The 22,671-nt window shown below is 36.7% G+C and overlaps 1 protein-coding gene and 1 long non-coding RNA gene across 2 annotated transcripts in view; one reads left to right on the forward strand and one right to left on the reverse strand.

Moving 5' to 3' along the window:
- Window positions 1-22,671, forward strand: part of LOC140150325 (uncharacterized) — a 444,264-nt gene that overhangs the window by 96,262 nt on the left and 325,331 nt on the right. The window lies entirely within an intron of this gene.
- Window positions 1-22,671, reverse strand: part of LOC140150253 (uncharacterized) — a 45,642-nt gene that overhangs the window by 21,634 nt on the left and 1,337 nt on the right. Inside the window, exons 2-4 of the transcript XR_011858790.1 lie at window positions 19,665-19,790; window positions 8,809-8,945; window positions 7,131-7,204 (exon numbers count right to left, since the gene is read on the reverse strand). The gene's annotated coding sequence lies outside the window, so the exon portion shown is untranslated. The remainder of the gene's footprint in view (window positions 1-7,130; window positions 7,205-8,808; window positions 8,946-19,664; window positions 19,791-22,671) is intronic.

The raw sequence follows: 22,671 nt of genomic DNA on the forward strand, positions 1-22,671 counted from the left end.
GCAAGTCATACTCAACATGTTAACATAATGTGTTAACTAACACATCAAATCTCTGATTTTACATAGCAATTTTTCAGGTTCTCACACAGAGTAAAATGTTGTTAACAGAAAATTAAATAACAGGAACCCCGCAACATTACTCCGCCTTCCTTGTTTTTTTAATAGCTTTCCATACTATATTTATCACGGCGAAGCTGCATTGTTGAAATTATGTTTTCTAGCATCATTGTTTTACTAAGGTTGTAATATAAAGATTGACGATTTGCCGTCGGACAAGTATGAAACTGCATGTCAAGAGCTACCAAAACGACTCCTTACAGCAACGTACTTGGACAAGGGGCGGTCCATTTATGATACTCTGCAACATGCGCAAATGGAATCGCTTTAGATTCCTGATGATACTTGTCAGATAATTTTGTTCCTTACTCATTCCCGGGACTCTTTCTAAACGATTTTACCCAGAATCACAGAAGCACCGAACCGAAATATTGCTTTATACTTGTGCCGTTCAAGTTGAATACTGCAGCTGCTCTGTTTATAGTCAACACAGGAAAAGATTCCGTAATTCAGTTTCAATGGTTTCAATTAATGGTTCTATTTTCCTGCAAAAAAGTGAATCATTTCTTTGATTTTAATTCCTCGTATGTCAACTCAAATAAAGTAGCCGTTTGTTACAGGGAGCAGATTTCGAATTATTAGTGTTATAAGTATATCCATCTCCTGCGCACGCTGAGTCAAAATCGGGTCAAAATATTCTGAAATTTTGAAAAACAATCAAAATACAATCAAATATTTGTCGCCATTACCGAAAACACCTGCATGCAATCGAAAAATTAAAAGAAAATGGTTCACAATGACCTCATTTTCCAGGCTGTTCTCCTCTTTAATCGCTGCACTTGATGAGGTTCATGCAATTAACTTAGCCTCGTATATTCACCTTTGATGAGGTACATTTGCGCATTAAATTGCGTAATATACAACTGAGATGATCAATGAAATTGTTTCCAGATTAAAGCAGGATCGCTGCGATATGTATGTAAAAAAATCCAAAAATAAATAAAATAAATTGCTGTGACTGAGGAATAAAACAGTTATCACATATATTGGATTTTGACAATTGACCGCTTTGTTCTTGAAATATAAGAATTTTATGAAAATACCTGAGTTTCAATCTGTTCCACGGATTCAAATATCAATCAATGATCATAGTCGCCTCAAAGTCAGAAGCAATCATGAAATCATTGAATATTTCCAATCACCTGCCGATTTCATCTGGGTTAGGTAAAAGGTAATGACCCTCTTACATTGGACAGGATTTAGGTTCGCCACAAAATTTCCATTGATATCATGGGCATGCACTATCAAAGCATGCAATGGGATTGTCGTTAGTATAATTATGTTCGCAAGTACTGCTGATGATTTTTTACTGCGCGAGTTTCAAAAAGCTCAAAATAAGGTACATTGTACTTCTTACGGGTGGGTGGGGTAGGATGGGGGATTCAATTGAAAGAGTTAGCGGCGCTGGTTCTTATGTGGGGTATCAGACTTGCCTAAAAGACCACAGTGTACTAATCATAGGTTAATAATTGTATGATGTTGTACACCCACAACGAAATGTCAAAAGGGGTGTGCAGGGCTCTCATATTATTGAGATTTCAAATGACAGAATCCGTAGGTCTGAACTCTCAATTAACATCTAGCAATTTGAGTCTAGTTGAAATGTACTGTTTGAGTTCAAAATCTTACATTCCCAAGACCATGATTAGAATCAATGTAAGAAACGTCACTAAGTTTGACCAGTAACAACATTACTGCGTAATCCCTTGATTTTGAAGAATGGCCCATGCGCATGTAAATCGTTAAGGAATGATGTCAATCTTCCTGGTTGATCTAAAACAAAGGTGACAATGTGTGTCCGGCAAATTTGCCGTTGGACAGCAGCAGTGCACCTGAACTAATGACATCCATTTATTGAACGGTCAATCAACATTCTTCCAGCATCGGGGGCATATGTACCGGGTCAAACGCTACCATGTTTATTAGGTAGATGTAAGATGGCTTCCGAAAGGACTTCCGTCTTATGTGTTAAGGCCATAGCATGTTGTGTGACCGGCAACACTCTGACCATCATACTGACCATGAAAAGGCCAATGAGTTTGCATTAGTGACCACTTATCTTGGTGAAAATTTTACACTAAATGCATATTGTACTTCGTGTAGAGTGAATTATATATCGTCAAATCAGAATCCGAAAAATTGTTTTTGACGATCAATCATTGTCGCAATTGTTGCGACACATTGAAGCTCCCTTACCTCACGTCAATGGAAAGATGAGCTTGCAAGGACTATGCTCATGTGCGGCTTGATCTAGTGGAGCACATTGAGCTTGCAAGGACTATGCTCATGCGCGGCTTGAACTAGTGGAGCACATTGGTGCGGTTCAAATATTCCATTTTGTACTGATTTTGTTTTTATAAAATCGATTTGTAATTTGTAATAATAATGATTATTAAAATAATCATTATTATTATTTTTTCACGTACGGTAAGCCCTGATTCTAACTGTTCTCTGCGCAGCCAACCGCTATGCACTTCGTACTATTACCTGTGTAGCCTGGCCCTAAACCATGTGTGTGGGGTGGTCGCATTATAATTGCTTTCTTGTGGATAGATTTCATCATCGGATGGGTTGCCAAGCTAGTCAACTTCAATAAAAATTCTATGATGTCAATTTGTATGAATTAGTGCTAGGACTAGACCAGTTTGTTAGACAGAAAGTTAGACTACTAATATGTGTAGAGCCTTTTTGGGACCATTTTAGTCGTAGTATATAGATCAAAGGAAACATTAGATATAAGAATGTCCTTATTATGTTCTGTTAAACAGGTTAAATGATGGGTCACGTTTACCCATTTATCCGCAATAGACGGATAGGAGTACTCTTTCTGTCACCGCTACATGCCTATAGGCAATGTAATATGTCTGAAGGGTTCAACAACATTTCCACCAGATCATAAAGTGAATGTTGCAGAACAGAGAACATCGATCATCATCAAGTTAAAATAAGTTGCGGCGACCGTTTTCACTCTTCGCCTAGAAAGTTGCCTAGGGCACATCATGTAACGAGTGCTTAAAAGATGCAAAAACTCAATTTATACGAAAGGGATTCTTTTCGTAGTACGTAATTATTCTTGAATAACCTTGTGCAACGTTTTTAAAAACAGAAATGAGAAAAATCCCTCTTCCGTCAATGTATATCTGTCTTTCATACACTCCTATATCAAAGCAGCCAATCAGAAAAGCTGTTAGAAAAGTACGAAACATGCATTGATTGTGTATATTGTGCACTCCGCGTACTACGCGCAGTGTTTCGAACGCGTTCGCGTCGCTTAGGATTGATTCATTTTTCGGGCGGGTTGATGCATTTATATTTGGTTCTGTTTTCCAACATTTTAGTGATAATTTGTTATATAAAAAAAGTAAAAATCACGTGTTTTTTTCTTCTCGTGTATGAAATTTCGGGGCTCGTGCATTAGACGCATCAACATCAGCGCGCGTGCATTATTTTGTCTAATTTCTCTCCCAATAAGTAATACGCGTTCATTAACTATTCAATTAACTTTGCGTTGTGATCAATCAACAGGTGATTCTTGTGCGGGGTGGGGGTGTGTGTGGGTAGGTGTGGGTGATGGGTGTGTGGTGGTGGGGGTGTTGCTGTGTGTTGTAAATCCAGAACAAAATGTCCTTAAAGACACTATCTGTGATTTGCCACATTAGCCTATTATAGTAAGCTATATAGCCTAGATGTGTGCCAACACAAAACCAAAAGTGATCTATGGCACCTCAGTTAATTCTGGAGGTTATACGTCACAATTGAAGGAGGCTCCATATTTTCAGCTATTGCTTTCCTTTCTGTCAATTTTTTATTTTTTATTTCTATTATCCTTTGCTGTTAAGCTACCCCTATAAATTTTCACGCTTTTGCTGGGATCACTGAGAGAGGTCATGTAAGCCACAGATAAAGCTTGTTTGTCCCAAGAGCTATGCCTCATCTTAGATGCAGACTTAGATATGGTCACGGTAATTTGTAGGTTTCTGATGCACACCTTAGCAGATTAGTATTATATAGCGGCTACAGGTTAATCCTATGTCACTGGATGTCTAACTGTTACTTGAAAATTCCGAAATTTACTATTAAAAATGAGTTACGTAGTGCACAAATATGTCATATTAATATTCCTGTATATAATCATTCCGTATTAAAATGAAATCTTAACCTTCTACCCGAAAACTCCACCCACCATTGCAGCTCCCCACACAACCCGTACGGTATACATGGTATATACATCCTAATACCTATACTCGCACATGATCACCCTTGCCTAAAAGACACCCGGGGGGGGTCTTCGAAAAATTTTGTACGGGGGTGTGCCACACAGACTTTCGGATGCTGACTTTCTCTATACCTACTTTTTGCTGTTTTTGCTACCCATCAGTATACCAATTTTCAAGAAAAAGCACCCAAAATTGCCATAATTGGGCGCTTTAATGGCATTTTTACCCAAATGCGCCCAATTGGGCGCATTGGTATCCACTGAAAACCCACCCATCGATATACCAAAATCGCTGAAAAAGTACCCCAAAACCGTGGCACATCCCCGTATACCTTCAACCAGGAAGAACCCCCCCCCCCCCGGGAAAAGACATTGACACAAGGATTTTATTTTCTCCATTAATGCTGCAGTTGCTGCTTCGAGCTCTTTTGGAGAGTATCATACTCATTATAGGAATGACATTAAAACTCGAACGGTGGTCGCGACCGCCGGTTCCGTCCGGTTGGAGGTGGCTTCTATTGTTCTAAACAATGGAACGCGCTTCAACCGGCGCGCCGCGGCGGTCGAGTTTTGATTTCTAACAAAATTACAAAGTAAATAATTAAACGTAATTTTGTAACTTGGAACTGGGAGGGATGCATGACTTAATTTGATTCTCAACACATCCACATGACACTGATATTGTATATTCAATTAGACTTTGCAAGGATTAGTAAAAACAAATCAGAAAATGTTTTTTTATGATGATGCTAAAAGTATGTAAACTGGGCTCAAAAAGAAAAAAATTGCACAAGGTCATATCTTAAAATCCTGTCCATAAAAATGAACCAAAATTACAGACAGGATTACATCAATACCTTACTCTAAACACATGTCAGTAACCAAACAGTTGTCCAACTGACACAACAGCAAAATGCACTGACATGGAACAGCTTCCTGGATCACGTTCACAGCCCAATAATTGGCACCCAACACAAGAAATCTGTGAGAATGCGTACAAGATCCTTACACATATGATAATTTCCAAAGAGTAAGTGGAATAGTGTGGAACGGGCTGCTTCTGCTTTTCACACACTTTCTTCAAGAAACAGGTCCTGTTCCACACAAGCTACTCACAGATGTCTTGTGTTGGATGCCAATTATTGGGCTGTGAATGTGGTCCAGGAAGCTGTTCCATGTCAGTGTATTTTGCTGTTGTGTCAATTGGACAACTGTTGGTTACTGTTTGTTTAGAGTAGAGTGTTTGTTTAGAGTAGAGTATTGAAGTAATCCTGTGTGCAATTTTGGTTCATTTTTATGGACAGTATTGTAAGATATGACCTTGTGACAAATTTCCTTTTTGAGCCCAGTTTATATAGCAACAGAATTTCTATTTAGACACTTGATATAATTGGTTGGTACATACTCATCCCACAGCGCTCAAAGATTGATAGAATAATTAAATCCAGGACGGCAGCACATTTGACCATACTCTATACAGTATAGGAAAGGTCCACCCAGAATTCGAAGGAAGTCATTTCCTTCCTACCTCATACCTATCTTAGCTGACGGTTGCACTGTTGTCATGTTTCCATGTTTGTTGAGTTACAAATGTGTCTATTCACTCTATCCAATCTGGTTTTAATGGAGGTATTCTTGACCATAATTACAACATTCTATGTATAGTTTAAAATAGCTACGATTGATGACAACTTGCAGTCCCAGTTTTACTAGACAACTACAAGTCATGTTCTAGATCAGATACCTTTTTTAAATCGCAGTAAATATGTTACATCTGGATAAAAATAATATTGGTCGAGGTATTAAAGATAATATTGATGACAAATTGAAGCAAAAATAAGTAATGCTGAAAAGATTTTACACTGCCGCCAGTTATGTAATCTGATATTTCTGATAAGATCTGTTTCAATCATTGATTAAAGGAACAATCGATTAAAAGTATTAAAGGAGGTTTATATATCTTAATTGATGTATGTCAAAGAATAAGAGTGATAGTGTATATTGGATTATATTTCACGATATGAATTAGGAGCTATTAGGCTAGTGTTGAATTATCGGATTACTCTGTAATGAGGCCCATACATATTCAATTTTATTGGGCAATATCAAAGACCCTAGATACAAAATCTACCATTGTGCACTATTAATGATCTTGTGTACAGTGCACAATGGTAGATTTTGTATATAGGTTCTGTGATTATTGCCTAATAAAATTGAACGTGTATGGGCCGCATAAGTCTCGATAAGACAGTTTAGATACGCTGTGTTTCTTGCTTCTTTCTTTGACCACAGAATAAAAGACAAATGCAATGCTATTCAGCAGATTGACCAGTATATTTTATAGTTAATGTTCAAACTCTTTTTCTTCAGGAAATATTATTTGACCATTTTTGCCTACATATATCACATGTATATATGTTTGCGGGGGATGAGGGGATGTGGTGGGGTGGGGTGGTGGGGTGCGTGAGTGGGTGTCTGTCTGTTTCTATCATGTCTATCTAAGCTTATCTATATAGCAAATTAAGATACAATAGGCGTGTTTTTTATAATGTACTGTTTTCTGTAATGCCAAACGAGAAGGATACATTCTATATACTTGCAAACAAAATTGATAGAGGGACTGATAGCTTTCCTTTGCCATATCGACGGATTTAGTGCAATCATAAATCAGCCCATTTCTCCACGATATCTGTTGAGAGAAACCTTTTCTTGAGGTACATGACTAAGTTTGAGTCAAAGTTAAAACTATCATCTTACAGGAATTGTATAGCCATGTGGGTTAAATCAACAGACTTACCTTCCAACCTCTTTTACATGTACAGGTGTTCGGCGATGTACATTTCCCATAGAGACACTCGGTATCACACAGTGCTGAAATAAAGAAAATAATTATTTGAGATAGAAGATTCCCGGGAGAAGAAATGCTGTCTTGGTACGCCAAATGTGTCAACATACAAAATATTATACCTAATATTTTATCAATGCGTTTCACATGTTGAGGTATCATCACCGTTTTCCCCAAACGTTTTGCAAACAGTTGCCGATAACAAACATTTTCGTAAATGCGCGTAAACGTTTGGCAAACGTTTGTGATCGCTATCCTGTTTGTCAAAAGTTTGGCGAAAGCGGCTATGATATATAATTAGCTCCGGCGACCGTTCTTACACCAATGTGAATCAAATATTATAGTTCTTGCTACTTCTATTGATTAGTATTCATCTTTCTATTTTGGAAGATCACTAACTCACGTTCTTCTGCTTTCTTGTTACCTCTACCTCATATAATAATAGATATGACTAAGGGAATATAATAGAGTAAAGTTCTCCAGATTCAAATGTGTATCTTTAATGTATCATTTTCCTTAAACCAGGTCACATTGCTTTCACAAGTCTGGTTTATTTTCCAAAAAGTGTAATGTCATTTGAACATACGATGATGAACATGTCATGTGTTACACCATCTCACAACTCGTCATTATTTTACACTTTGTTTCTGCAAATTACAATTTCTTACAATTGATCTGATCTTGTTGATCTTATCTTGATAAGTCCTGTGTCATGTGCACGAGTACTTTATAGCTTCTATGATATTCAATATTTAGACGGAAGTCTCTGGAGTATTAGATTATTATTTTTGTTTAATTTAACTTTATTGCAGCCAAGCCAAGTAAGATTATTTTTTGTTAAATTCCCATTAATCACTTGGCAGAAATTATTTGAGGTCCCATCTCCCATACTTATCACTTGCACAATGAGTGTTGGTGATAAGTATGGGAGACAATAATACCACATACATTTTATCAGTCTATTTGTCTAAATAGTTCACACCAAACCAACCATTTTCGTCTACATATTATTCGAATTAAACTTTTAACTTGTCCACATTTTCAAAATATTCTGAACTCAATCAAATAATAATGACCAGTTTGCAAAGTGTTTTGTTATACGTTTTTTAAGCAGGGAATACAATGTAGCTCAAATTTAAGGTACATAATACATCAGGCCGCTATTGGCATTATGTACTTTACTCAAAAGGTAATAATATTGAGGTTTGGATCAGTCATGACCGATGATAGGCCAAAATATTGAAGAAAAGTACACTAAATTATTGACATTGATTGACAGACTAAATCCGCTAATCCCTATTCTGAATGTACAGCGACCGCAGGCATGAATGTCTAGGTTTGCAGGTAGGATTCCTCAAGTAATGAGCTTTTTGGGTGTCAAAGGGCATTTCCTATCATAAATGTGCCGACTTATTATAATCACGACTTAAAGCATTTTATGCCAATATTGTTTTAAATATGTTGTTATGAATTTGAACTTGAAATCTCTAGAGAAAGATTTCCAGACAGGAATTGCAATGTTCTCAATCTGATTATTATCAAATTGGTATAATATAATGTTAAACTGTTTCATGTGTGCCCCGGGCGGAACCACACTCATACGCTGATATGTCTCATTCGCCTATCTTACCTTTTGTACACGCTTTGCCTTTTTGCTCCCAACCAGAACAGCAAGCATACTCGATGAAATCGGTCATCATCGGTCTTTGTTCGGACCCGTTAGCATCCTTGACTTGGTAAGATGCACCGCGAATTACCTGGGATGACCTGAGGATAAAGATTTAAAAAATATACCATTGTTACCTCACATCATATGACATCATTGACAAAGACTGAAGCAGCCCTAAAGGAGTGGAATATGCAGCACTCAAAATAATACCGGTCCTGGCACAATCCTTTCGCACTTGTCGACGCGAAGCAAACTCTTCTTTTGATTTCATCGAAGTTGCTGTGGTTCATTTAAGCACTTCGCCAAGATACACATATTCTTTTACCTCTTCCAGTGCTCTTTGTTAGATGTAGATTGGTTTCTTGATGGCATAGCTGTTAAACGTGGTTTCGGTTTTGCTCATATTTATCCTTAACCCCACTTTACTGCTTTCATAGTTTAGGTCATGTAGCATGGATTCCAGATTTTCAGGGTTTTCTGAGAAGATGATTATGTCGTCAGCAAATCTCAGGTGATTCAGTTTCTCTCCATTGATAATAATTCCAATATTTTCTCCGTCTAGCTTACTCCTCTGTCGATACGTATCTTGTCAATCTCTTTATTAAGCTGGATAGTAGCTGTGCCCTTGCTGTATAGCTGGTATTCCAATGCTGTCAAACGCCTTCTCGTAATCTATGAATGACATGCACATTGATTGTCGGTATTCATTTTGGTTTGAATCCAGCTTGCTCCCTGGGCTGATTGAAATCCATGATAGTAGTAATTATGTTAGTGATGATTTTTGTGATGAGCTTTTAGATATTGAATAGAAAACTGGTTAGTTTGTAGTTGCCAAGGTCTGTTAGTGTAGTCACCAGAGGGGGTTCCCATGCACCGAGTGCTTTTTTTTCTAACTTACATTTTTGTAATCCTGAAGGTGTCTAGTAAATGAATTTTGATGTTCCCAAAATTAAATATTGTCCCATGGGGTTCATTTGGCGGCCATCTTGGATTCCGACAAAATTCAATTAAATTGACATAACTTTTGAACTAGACATCATAGGAAGACAAATGACCCAATTTTTCGGGATAATGTGGACATGAGCAATCAATTAAAAGGTTTATTTTCATAATTTAAACATGTTGGATACATTAAAATGCAAAGTATTATGTCCCATGGCGTTCATTTGGCGGCCATTTTGGATTCCGACAAAATTCAATTAAATTGACATAACTTTTGAACTAGACATCATAGGAAGACAAATGACCCCATTTTCTGGATAATGTGGACATGAGCAATCAATTAAAAGGTTTATTTTCATGATTTAAACATGTTGGATACATTAAAATGCAAAATAATTATTATGTCCCATGGCGTTCATTTGGCGGCCATCTTGGATTCCGACAAAATTCAATGAAATTGACATAACTTTTGAACTAGACATCATAGGAAGACAAATGACCCCATTTTTCGGGATAATGTGGACATGAGCAATCAATAAAAGGGTTATTTTCATGTTGGATACATTAAAATGCAAAATATTACTACAAATAGTATCTTCAAGGCATACTCGTCTGTATATAATAGGAGCTCTTTTGGTACATTGAGAAGGATATTTTGATGTTATTGATTTATTTACTATTTTCTCTTCTAGGTGCATGACTTAATTTATTATTAGCTAGAACTGGTGTTAGTGAACTAAAAATCGTAGCATAGTAATAGTGAAGTGGTGGATAATCATGCCAAAACGCAGGGGTGATAAAGGTACCAAGTCAGACTCACTGCAGAAACGTCCACCTGTAAATTGTATTTTACATGTGAGTGGTATTGAGCATCTAGATTATACGCCGCTCAGTAAAGTAAGGGCTCCGCCACTGACAAGCTGGCTCAGCTACATGACATTTGCGACAAAAGACACATTGAACCTCATGATTCACCCTATCACATGGATGATGTCGGTAATCACATTCCGGAGAGTCTTGCTGGTGCAGATTTATATAGAAACAATTGGATATCATGGAGGCTGCTACCAAAACTTTACTGAAAATCAATATCGTTTGACATGTAGTGCAGGAACTAATGAATCGTCAACATCACAATCCTCTCGTAACCGTAAATTACAATTATCAACTGTCATGCGACTGTTCCCTCCAGAATGTATCTTTTGACTAGAAATGAAAGACTGGAAATGAAGTGTCTGGAAAGACTGAGAGATGCATCAAATTCCCAGCATTCAAGGACAAAGACGGAGCATTTAAGGAGCCTAATTGGAAACAGATTGAGCCTCGGGCACTAGAACTAGGACTACTTCGTCTACATAGCATGGTGCAAGGTGAGGACCTGTTTGCAAGAGAGGCGAATTTCCACTATTCCTGCGTGATGAAGCGAAAGCGACAATTGAAACATAGCAGGATCGTAAAGCTGCTGCACATCTGCTGGCATTCACTGTTGTCCTTGATTTCATTCAAGACCGAATTACTGGGCAGAAGGAGGTTATGTTACTTACATCGCTGAGTCTTCTGTACAATCATACAAGAGTTTGAAAGAAGTGGCTTCCCCAATCCAGAGTACAGAAGTGACAAGCTGAAGGTCCGACTTGAGAACCATGATATTCATGACTCGATCACCTTTGCCAAGTTTTATCCGGGTGACAAAGGCTATATCACCTACAACCTGGTCTACGGCGCCATCATCTCTGTCGCAGACGCGGTGACTTATTCATATAAGCTGGGGTTCAAAGATAAGTATAAGGATGTGGCCCTGTTTCTTCTACCAAACTACCAAAGCACATGCTGCACTAGTATCGGGCACCTCTATGGAAGCAAAGAACTCACCACTATATCTTCAGTAAGCTGGGTCACTGTGAGACATGCAACTTCGCCTTAGGAACTAGAGACAGTGATGGCCAAGGCTCTTGATAAGGTTTCCACATAATACTCCGCAGATCATTACCAGCAAGGGAAACGACGTGTTTCATCTTGTATGGGACAATCTAAACAAAACAATGACGAATATCAATGGCTAGAATGTTGTGAACAGCACTGTTGTGATAATTATACAAGATGTGAAACCCGGGTTTGATACCACTAACCAGGATCGAACTCTCCCTCTCTACGCGCTCCCTGTTCACATCTGTGGAAGCTATTGAGAGAAGCAACCTGTCCCAGGGTTTGGTGGCTGATCTCATTACCAGTGGCTGCCTACGTAGTGTATTGACAGGGAAGGCATATGCAAAAGCACTGTTCTGCCTCTAAACAGTCGGTGAAGCGCTTGTTAATTGAGCGATTCATTGAGGAGGAGAACGTTGAGGTCACTAACCCCAAGACCTTGCTGAATCTTGTACAGACATGTACTCCTCGTGAGACCCTCGACCTCGCTTTACAGGACCCCTCCACTTTTACCATGCTTGTGAAGTATGTCACATATGAAGACAAGGACATACTCCTGACCCACTTGGATGGTGAAGGGGTGATGGATATGGGTGAAATAGTCGATAGTTGACTTTCTTTGGGGTTTCACACCGGTAGCTGAGAGGAAGCCACCAAACCCTGGGACAGGCTGCTTCTCCCTACTGCTTCCCGTGTAAATGACCAGACACGATATTCTTTGAGATGCATGTTGAGTACATTTCGCTATTTCATGGGCGGAGTGAACACGGTTCCCTCAGGAAATTTGGGCCCGACTTGACTACAGATATGAACAGAAGCCATGGTCTCGGGTATATCTACGCTCGTAGAGAGGGAGAGTCCGATCCTGGTTAGTAATGGTATCAAACCCGGGTTTCACATCTTGTATCATTATCCCACCAGTGCTGTTCACCACGTTTGGCCCACAAATATTTGTCATTGTTTTGTTTAGATTGTCCCATTCGAGATGAAACACATCCTTTCCCTCGCCGGTAATGATATGCGGAGTAAGGGATGTGGAAACCTCATCAAGATCCTTGGCCAGCACTGTCTCAAGTTCCAAGGCGAAGTTATGTCTCAGTGTCACAGTTATATCCAGCTTACTGAGAATAGTGGCGAGTTGTTTGCTTCTGTAGAGGTGCCGGATGATAGTGCAGAGCAGTATGTGCTTTGGTAGTTTCCAGTCACCGCGTCTGCGACAGAGATGCTGCCGCTGTAGACCAGGTTGTTGGTGATATACCCTTTGTCACCTAGATGAAATTTAGCATAGGCGATCGAGTCATGGATAACGTGGTTCTCAAGTAGGACCTTCAGCTTCTCATTCGCCTCTCTTGCAAAGAGGTCCTCACCTAGCACCATGCTATGTAGACGATGTAGTCATAGTTCTAGTGCCCGAGGCTCAATCTGTTTCCAAGTAGGCTCCTTAAATGCTCCGTATTTGTCCTTGAATACTGGGAATTTGATGCGTCTCTCAGTCTTTCCAGACACTTTAATTTCTAAAAAAACTAAACTCTAAAAAGATACATTCTGGAGGGAACAGTCGCATGACAGTTGATAATTGTAATTTACGGTTACGAGAGGATTGTGATGTTGACGATTCATTAGTTCCTGCACTACATGTCAAACGATATTGATTTTCAGTAAAGTTTTGGTAGCAGCCTCCATGATATCCAATTGTTTCTATATAAATCTGCACCAGCAAGACTCTCCGGAATGTGATTACAGACATCATCCATGCGATAGGGTGAATCATGAGGTTCAATGTGTCTTTTGTCGCAAATGTCATGTAGCTGAGCCAGCTTGTCAGTGGCGGAGCCCCCTTACTTTACTGAGCGGCGTATAATCTAGATGCTCAATACCACTCACATGTAAAATACAATTTACAGGTGGACGTTTCTGCAGTGAGTCTGACTCGGTACCTTTATCACCCTTGCGTTTTGGCATGATTATCCACCACTTCACTATTACTATGCTACGATTTTTAGTTCACTAACACCAGTTCTAGCTAATAATAAGTTAAGTCATGCACCTAGAAGAGAAAATAGTAAATAAATCAATAACAGCAAAATATCCTTCTCAATGTACCAAAAAGAGCTCGTATTATACAGACGAGTATGCCTTGAAGATACTATTTTTAGTAATATTTTGCATTTTAATGTATCCAACATGTTTAAATCATGAAAATAACCCTTTTAATTGATTGCTCATGTCCACATTATCCCGAAAAATGGGGTCATTTGTCTTCCTATGATGTCTAGTTCAAAAGTTATGTCAATTTCATTGAATTTTGTCAGAATCCAAGATGGCCGCCAAATGAACGGCATGGGACATAATAGTTTGCATTTTAATGTATCCAACATGTTTAAATCATAAAAATAAACCTTTTAATTGATTGCTCATGTCCACATTATCCCGAAAAATGGGGTCATTTGTCTTCCTATGATGTCTAGTTCAAAAGTTATGTCAATTTCATTGAATTTTGTCGGAATCCAAGATGGCCGCCAAATGAACCCCATGGGACAATATTTAATTTTGGGAACATCAAAATTCATTTACTAGACACCTTCAGGATTACAAAAATGTAAGTTAGAAAAAAAAAGCACTCGGTGCATGGGAACCCCCTCTGGTGACTACACTATGTGTTGGATCTCATGGATAAGGATGATGCCTGCATTGCTCCACTAATTGTCTTGCACCTTAAAGGCCCATTCAGTGATTTGCTCATCCGGATGATCGTAAAAATCATCAACATTCAGATTTTGGTACCTTTGTAATTGGCATAGATGTGCTAACATAGCCTGCTAGTGGTTCGGTCGAAAGCCGTGTATTTTAGACAAAATAAAGCATTTGCATGATTCTGGACTTTTGATACTGACAGTACAAAAAGTCCGACTCGAGATCGAAAGAAGCTCACTCTCCACGTACCAACACGCGTTGCGTATTGTTTCTACTACTTATTACATCAGTAGCTACTATTTTAAACAAAATACACAATTTTAACTGTTTTTCATATTTGAATTGACCGTTAGTTTGCCTCGGTGACCTTTAATTGCTTATTTTGTTTTCTACTACAAAATTGTAGCTTAAAAGCGTCTGTTTTAAATCTTTAGACTCTCCGTACTCCTGTGATAGAAACACTGGACTAGGATGTTTTTCCAGTCGATTGGTGGCGCACTGTACGAAAATCTCGATTTTCTCAGAGTTGAAGTAGAAAACCTTTCTAAAACTTCTGTTTTTTGACTAATTTGTCGATGTATTCAGGGGAAAAGTGGTTTAATGAAATTCTGTAGACTTATTTTTTATTTCTAAGCAACTCTGACAAATTTCCATTTTTTTTTAATGTTCCTGTGAAATCACTGAAAGGGCCTTTAATACCTTCACGCACGGATACACTGTGCCTGTGCGACAAGGTCAGCAATCGGTAACTTTCTTCATGTTCATGAGAACTTTATGGACTCCATCTGCATCTACTGGTGGTGCATGACATCTACTGGTGATCTATGAGTGTTACATGTATACTGCTGATCTGGTGGTCTTTCTGCTGTAAGATTCTGGTAGAACTGCTCAACTCTGGAGACAACCATATCTCTATCAGTTATGATTGCATAATCTTCTCTTTTGATCTGTGATCTGCCAAAATCATGTCTTTGTTTAACTGTTTTATATCTTCTGTTTTCTTCTAAGATTTGCCTTATTTTCTTGACGTTGTGTTATTTCTCTCTAAGTTCGATCAGATTGCATTATCTCTCTGATTGTTTTACACACTTTGGCATATTCTATTTTCTGTGTAGCACTTGTCTGTTCGGTTCTCTCCTTTTCTTGAGTAGTTTGAGAGTAGTTTCTGAGAGTTTGTCATCTTTATTCCAGCTATGTCTTCGGTTCAATTATTCTGCTATCAGTTCAGGTTCAGTGTGATGTTTGCTTCTTAATTTATAGTGTGGCTCTTTCTAGTGATATGTGTCTTTACTCTCACTATGTGCTGCTTGTCTGTATGAAGTCAATGTCATTCTTTGTCGCACTATTTTCACTTCTTCATGTCCATTCCCGAATGTATTTCTTTTAAAAGATAGTGTTCATTATCCTAAGGTATTTGGATTGCTGTAACTTTTGTAATTTTGTGTACCCCACTACCCCTCTATAGAAATTTGCAATTTTCCAAGTGATATTAATAACACAATAATAAAAGAAGTATAATGATAATAAACATGATAAATTGGAAAGAGGATGGAAATCCAAGAAAACGAAGATTATTCGTCTTAGAAAGCAAATTGATGAATTAATGGCAAAAACGATGCGCATCAGTTGAAATTGACAAAGACACATGTATGGCTGGCGTCACTTCAATTCCTCTGTCCCCTCATTGCATCTATACATCTAATTTATAGCTTTTTAATCATCTTTGTCTAAGTATTTTATTAAGCCCCTAATTCTGTCGAAGCCGTGATTAAATGAACCGTTGTCAAATTGTCAAGCAGCGTCTTAGCAAATCAATTGTCACTCCGGTCCCCAGTAAACTTTACAAACTTTGATATGCCATTTTCCTTCCGGATATCAGACGAATATAAAGCTACAATATTGTGGAGTAATTAAATCAAAATATCCGTAAGCAACAACAAATCATCACAGTGCTCATCCTTTTTCCTCGTTAAGTCTTCTTTTGACTTATTCCTAGCAATTGCTTGAAAGAATTATTTGTAAATGAAAGCTGTGTCATGTAGAAGGTAGCTTACAGTCGGCAGAGGTTTGGACTGATTTCCTTAATAACAGGAAGCACCCGCAATATTAATATTGGCATACCTGGATTACCGTATTTTTAACTTCTCTATTTACTATTAAGTCAAAACGTAACGGATGGTCCAGCTCATTTCCTTATCGCCTTTCTTTTCATTTTGACAAATTCCGTATGAAATAGTTGACAATTTTGACAAACATCTGTTTCGTAGCAATATTGTTTCGTAGTATACGGATGAAAAATACCAGATGTAAGGATATCCATTTCAGGTAAATAAGCTAACCGTGTAATTGTTTAAAAGAATAAAGTAAATGTGTAAGTCTGGAAGAACCTGTTGATTACCTTGCGGAAGCATTTTTAAGAAACACTTTGCCTGGTAAATATGTTAACGCCTATTATATGCATAAAAACTAATGGCAAAATGAACAAACAAAGTTAATGTTTGAATAATTGAGTTCTCAAAATTAAGTTACATCGTGTTACATGGTACATCACTTTGAATTGAATGACTGTTAGCTCATTCAACTGACATTGAAATACAGCATGTCGTCATTATTGCAAAAAAGGAAGCAATTCAAAAATAAAAATCCACCAAAGGTTACTACATTTAATCCATATGTTGTAAATTAGTATTGACAAGTTGTCGTCTTATGCGATTTTAATGCAGAACTTTTGCTTACTTTTGTAGTTCGTGTATCCGGTATATTGGCTAAGAGCAATTTTATATTTAAATCTTGGCAATAATTTAACAAATTATGGCCAAATTATGAGTTAATATCCGTATATTCGTCCATGATATTTATCCCTAGTGTCGCTTCTGATAACTGTTTTAGCATTTATCGTCAGCTAGGGACAATTTGGGCACTATATCTATCATTAATGACACACTGTGACAGGCTTGCTCTATTGTTTTTTCATTTTTAACAATATACAAATATACAAAAATAACAATCCCGTTCTTTTCCTTATTGCGAGATGTGAAGGGAGTTGTATGAAAGATTTTTTTTTAGGAAGCAGATGATGTAAATTATCCAGGGAAACCATTTAAAGTATAAATTATCTAGAATTGTGTACTTTATTGCTTGTATTTTTGTTTTTTCCTTTATGTTTGTTTTATATTTTATCTTGAAAGCTGAAGTGTATGAAAGAAGACATTCTACGCTACCGAATTTGTTTTTTACCCAAACGTAAATATTTTCACCTGACTCTATAAGCATTAACATCCGATTCTGTGGCTCTGGCACAAGTTTTGTCAGCCACTTGCAAACTGTGTGCGTGGAATCTCAGGTCATTGTGACAAAGCAACAAAAATATCGCGTGGACGCCTGAAGTTAGGTAACAGTATTCCTGGTGGGTGAAATTCAATTCAGTGGAGTATAATTTTATCAACTGTAATCTAGTTTCGTATACTGCTATATTTATGACGATACTCCATTTATACCGGGAATTTAATGTCAAACATAATGAATCTGCATTTCTTTCGCTAAAGTTATGTCTATAGTAATTCAGGCGATCAGACATAAATCTATTTACATTATAGTCCTTTGAAAAAATATCTCGATATCTCGATTATAAGCATAAATAGATTATTTGGATAAAATAAAGTAATATATAATCTTTCATCACATGTTTGGGCGATTGCTAGTATTTTGGAGTCCATTTTCGGACAGATGGTGTGTGACCATAATCCATATGTAAAAGGTGAGTTTGGTAGAAATGTCATTCTATCAAACAGGTGATATTGAAATATTAGTATGTATGGTGTGGGTACTAAAATGTGTGCTTCAAAGAGAGTAAAGAGTGTATGATTAACTCAATTGGAGTTATGTTGGTATTCTATGAGAGTGAAACTTTTACTTCAATTTAGTAAATTTAGTTCTGATGAATCGGAAAGACGTTCCATTTTTTTTCACTTGAAACTTAATCGTTTTCTATTATTATAAGAAAAACCATATTTATAATCATATGGCATATCGAATACGGTATTTAAGTGGGAGTAAAATGTTGATATGTAAGAAGGGGAAATTTGTATTCAACCAGTGATTCTCTTTCTAAATAAGAATGATTTTCACACTTTTATACACACAATGCATCACGTGTGAACTTTATTTAATGTCAGTCTTAAGGGAATGGATAGCAACGTTTGCACAGTATTTTTGTGGGACATGAGAGCACATCAGACACACAAAATTGTATTCTGAATACAAGGTCCTGATGATATCAAGTAATTTGGAATTTTTTTAATTCGCGATATAATACAAATTTTATGGCAAATTAATACTGACATTAAATAAAGTTCACTCGTAATGTATAGAGTATAAGAATAATTTATAGTTCATAAAGTGTGAAAATCATTCTTATTTAGAAAAAGAATCACTGGTTGAATACAGATGTCCCCTTTTTACATATCAAGATTTTACTACCACTTAAAAATATTCGTATGATATGCCATAGGATTATAAATATGGTTTAATAATAATAGAATAAAGTTTTGATTACACCATGTACCTGTCTGTGGTTTGTTAAATATAGAACAATACTTGTTGTAGGGAAATCTTACAGATTAAAATAAATGATTAAATTAAAATATGCTTTGTTTAAGGTCATACATAAGTCATAATTAAGTTATTTTAATTGGGTTAATTAATTATTGTCAACCAATGGATTTACACCTTTCTTATAGAGGAAACCTTGATTGGTTGTAAATTACGTTTGACGTTTTTGACACATTATTTCAAGTCATAAGCCCTAAAAAATGTTTGATTGCCGTAACCTGACCTACCCTAAAATTAGGCCCGACCCTAGATTTTTTTTGCAAATAAATAAATAAATAAATAAATAAATAACGAACTTTAATTTTTTTTAAAGGAAGAAAGAAAACTTCCAAGGCCTTTATCAAACACAATTTGCAGCTTTAAAAGTAAAAAAAATCCATACCTTCCCTAATATTTACGCTAATCAAACATTTTTTCAGACCAAGGCATGCAATAGTTTTCATATAATGTATGTAAATATCAATCTCTATCCATATTATATAGGAATGCATACGTCCAGTAATGGGAGTCAATAATATTTTGTATAACAGTTAGGCATTAATGGGTAAGAAAGAGCATGCACCCGTTTTACGCAAACAATTAGAGAAAAAAGGTAAATATAAGCGAATAAACAAATAAACAAACAAAATATAAAATTAGCCTACCATAATTCCGGATATCTATTCACCCCAATAGTCTCCTCCTCCGAGGACGCATGCCTTCTTCGTCGTTGCCTGTGCCCTGGATTAGGGTGCCCTGGATCAGGATACCCTGGCCCAAACGAAGCAAAGCTGTAACAATAAAATAGGAACAAAGCAAAACTCAATTAAACATACACCATTCACATATTAATTAATCATACATCATTTAATAAGAACGAATATCTTGACACGCCACTTTAACAATCCTTAAGTCGCCTTAACCGATCGTGCTTGACGTTCACATTTCCATATTTCGAAGGCAATTAGGCCAAAAACAAACAAAATATATATATAAAAAGGTATGTTCCTGTAAGTGGTCTTTTTTCTTATTTTTAGCCTTATGTTCTCGGGAAAGTTGAATTAACCTGAAATTCCCTAGACAAGTAACTAAACCTGTGTATTGCCTCGATTACCCGTACAAGAACACGGGGACTTTATCATTGCTGCGATGCTTTATTATGGTATTCATAAGGTGTGCGCCTCTTATAGGTGCTAGACCTTGATGTCGGTAAATGATTTTGTGCTTGTATGCCTATTCGTAGCGTAAGGGCTATTTCTTACAGCCTTACCCAATCAATGTGTAATGGGGCAGGTTAGTACGGTATTGTTGATAAAGATATAAACTAATTATGCCACCCCCCTCACAACAACAATCAACAACACAAAATCATCACATTTATAGGAATATTTGAAATTTTAATTACAAAATCGAATGACTACAAACATGCAGAGTAATGGTTCAGTGCTTAATTTGATAAATATAATCTGCCGGTGAAATTTAGATCTTTGTGCACGAACAGCGGTATTACATTTCATTTTCCGCTTGAAGTATGATTCATTTGTGTCTGTTTTCAACACAGATATAAATCGAATATCCAATTTCTTTTGGGTAACTAGTTGAGAGGAAATTCTGTCATCGTGACATCTTGTCAACTAAAACTTAAACTTCTGAGATTTCTTCACATTTTGTGACCTTTCTAGCTCTGCTCACCAACTATTATATAGGTAAAACATTCCCATGTTTGAGATTACAAAAAGGACTGATACAAGAGACAGATTCAAAATAGACGTGTTAAGGGTAGACGAGGTATTGTTGGTCGAAGCAACCTAAAAATCGATTTTCATTATCTAGATCAATATATTATTGAAAATTAACACCTTGATGCTTTGCAAAAGTTCATTCTACAAATCTTATACTTTGCAAACTTGCTTAATTTATTGTTGTTAATGAGTTGTGTACGTTTTACAAAAGTGTTGTTGTTTCAGACCTCTTTACAACGTAACTCAAGAACCGCAGCACCTATAAAAGTATATCTGTGATATTTTAATTCTTCTACACGCTCGCTATGAATTGAGCAATGCAGATTTTGCCAAAGCTCACTACCATTCGTAAGATGTTGTGAACTACCAAATCACAACAGTTTAAAATAATTAATAACCTTAATGCAAATGAATGTATTTGTATGATAATTCCCCAAATCATATGCCCAAATGCACATAAACATGTGGGGGAAATAATAATCAAATTATAAAAATGCTTTTATGTAAGATGGAGTATTGATAAAAACTTTCTAAAATTCGCTCATATTCTAACCCTAAAATATGACATGTTGTGATCCCCAATAAAATAATGGAAGTACCGGGATTTGATTTGGACCAGGTTTGTAGGTGATGAAATCTGAATACGCGGAATAAAGTAATCTTCAGATGAGATCTAATGTATAAAAAGGTGTAAAAAATATAGGTTATACTTGACAGATTCGATTTTTGGATCTCATTTTCTGATTGATGATAAATCTAAAGGTGCTTTCAAAGGGGTGGATTGTAATGTTCTGGGAGTCTGAAGGAAATGTTTCGTGGTTAATAATAGAAGAATGCAGGTGTCATGAAATGCGTCTTGGAGATGATCCCAAATAATTCACAACATTTGGATATTGGCGGGAAAACGATATATCAACAAAATGCACATATGTATTATAGGTTTTTAACTTTCGTTTTAATGTCATTCATGTCATTTGGAAGACATTTTCCATTCCCATTCTTTTTAAATCTTACAGTTTTTGTTTCACCTTTGTATCGAAAACAGACACTGGATAAAAATCACATAAATAGAGTGTCATGCGCATATCAAATACGGTGCATAAGTTAATATTAAGGGCAACTTATTTTAAGGGATTGAAGAAGTTACAATGCTTCAACTTCGTAAGACAGGTCACACACAAATCTTGCCCTATATTATGACATTTTAATATGTACAAGTAGAATTAATTTAAGGTGTAGCGTATTAAATATTGTGGATCACTGTATCGGAAATACCACGGGAAATTTATTTATAGAGGAAGTCACAAATCACACAAATTGGTATAGCCTATGAGATATTTCTTCTTATCCGAGTCTTGACTCATATTTGGAAGCTGCAAATATTGCTTGTAATAAATCTAAAATGAGAATATACTTCAACCGTACAATATTTATTAACTTTTAAATTACTTTATTTCACAATTTGATTCTTATAAGCAGTTTTACAATTTGATGTTGTTTGTGAAAGTTCTCGGAAACATTAAGGGAACAAACCAAAAGTTCGATGACGTCCTGTAAGTAAAAGAGCTTTCTGACCCCAGCCTTCCCCAGTCCCTTCCTCCCTGAAACGCAAGTGTGAAATGCTAACCATTTCACCCCGAAAATGCAACGTTAGGCCTATCACAAAGTAAAGTTCTTGACACCCTCTCTTTAACGAAAGGATTCTCGGATTATAGTGACATCGTCGAGCTTTTGGTTTGTTCCCTTATATGGTCACCTTTGTCCATGGCTAACCTAAGACGCGCTTTTAATTGAAATTATTTGTAAGTTACTGTTCATTTGTGTTTGATGAATTATTGTCATCTTTCAGTAATTTTGAGGATATCAGACAGAGGAAAAATAAAACAGCTATAAAAATATATACTTCATCTAATCTAAACATGTTAGAGTG

This window comes from Amphiura filiformis, chromosome 1, assembly GCF_039555335.1.
Source record: "Amphiura filiformis chromosome 1, Afil_fr2py, whole genome shotgun sequence".
In the NCBI taxonomy this organism is placed as follows: Eukaryota; Metazoa; Echinodermata; class Ophiuroidea; order Amphilepidida; family Amphiuridae; genus Amphiura; species Amphiura filiformis.